The sequence below is a fragment of the Psammomys obesus genome, unplaced genomic scaffold (assembly GCF_907164565.1).
Source record: "Psammomys obesus unplaced genomic scaffold, mPsaObe1.curated_primary_1811, whole genome shotgun sequence".
NCBI classification, from domain to species: Eukaryota; Metazoa; Chordata; class Mammalia; order Rodentia; family Muridae; genus Psammomys; species Psammomys obesus.
Genome location: NW_026596402.1, coordinates 226,461 through 227,495, shown reverse-complemented (window position 1 = coordinate 227,495; position 1,035 = coordinate 226,461). Strand labels below are relative to the sequence as shown.

General features: G+C 41.9%; 1 non-coding gene across 1 annotated transcript; it reads left to right on the top strand.

The window, feature by feature from the left end:
- Positions 1 to 357: 357 nt before the first annotated feature.
- On the top strand, positions 358 to 464 carry LOC129669373 (U6 spliceosomal RNA). Its single transcript, XR_008719022.1, has one exon. It is a non-coding gene; the product is annotated as a U6 spliceosomal RNA (small nuclear RNA).
- The last annotated feature ends 571 nt before the right edge of the window (positions 465 to 1,035 follow it).

The window sequence follows — 1,035 nt, the reverse complement described above, 5'->3', positions numbered from 1 at the left end:
TTACATTTTATTAACTCTGTATCCCAGCCATGTCCCGATCCCTCATTCCCTCCCAGTCCCTCCCTCCCTCCCTCATCTCCACCGTGCCCCTTGCCAAGTCCACTGATAGGGGGAACCTCCTCCCCATTCATCCGATCCTGTTTTATCAGGTATCTTCAGGACTGGCTGCAAAGCTCTCCTCTGTGGCCTAACAGGACTGCTCCTCCCTTGGGGGGTGGGGAGGCCAAAGAGCCAGTCATTGAGTTCCTGTTAGAAACAGTCCTTGTTTCCCTCACTATGGGAAACCAATTGGTTACTGAGCTACCACAGGCTATATCTGAGCAGAGGTTGTAGGTTACATTCATACATGGACCTTGGTTGCTCGCTTCGGCAGCACATATACTAAAATTGGAACGATACAGAGAAGATTAGCATGGCCCCTGCGCAAGGATGACACGCAAATTCGTGATTCTTTGAATTGTTTTCTTTGCTTCTAATTCATTGATTTCAGCTCTGAGTTGCTTTTTTCCAATCATCTATGCCTCTTAGGTATGTCTGCTTCTTTTCCTTTTTTTTTTTCTAGGACCTTTAGGAGTGCTGTTAAGTTGCTTGTATGAGATGTCTCCAACTTCTTTCTGGAGGTACTTAGTGCTATGAACTTTCCTCTAAGCATTTCTTTCATTGTGTCCTATAAGTTTGAGTATGTTGTGCCTTCAGTTTCATTGAATTTTAAGAAGATTCTAGTTCTTATTTTTTTCATTTCTTTCCTGACCAAGCTGTCATTAAAAAGAGAGTTGTTTAGTTTCCATGTTTATGTAGGCTTCCTGTTTTTCTGTTGTTGTTGAGGTCTAGTTTTAGGCCATGGTGGTCTGATAAGATAGAAGGAATTATTTCGATCTTCTTGTATCTGTTGAGGCTTGCTTTGTGTTCAGATCCTGTCCCTGCAACATTGTAATAGTCTGTGTCTTTTTATTGGAGAATTGAGTCTGTTGATGTTGATAGATAATGGTGACCAATAAATGCTAGTGCATTTTATTGTGGAAATGGTGGTGTTAA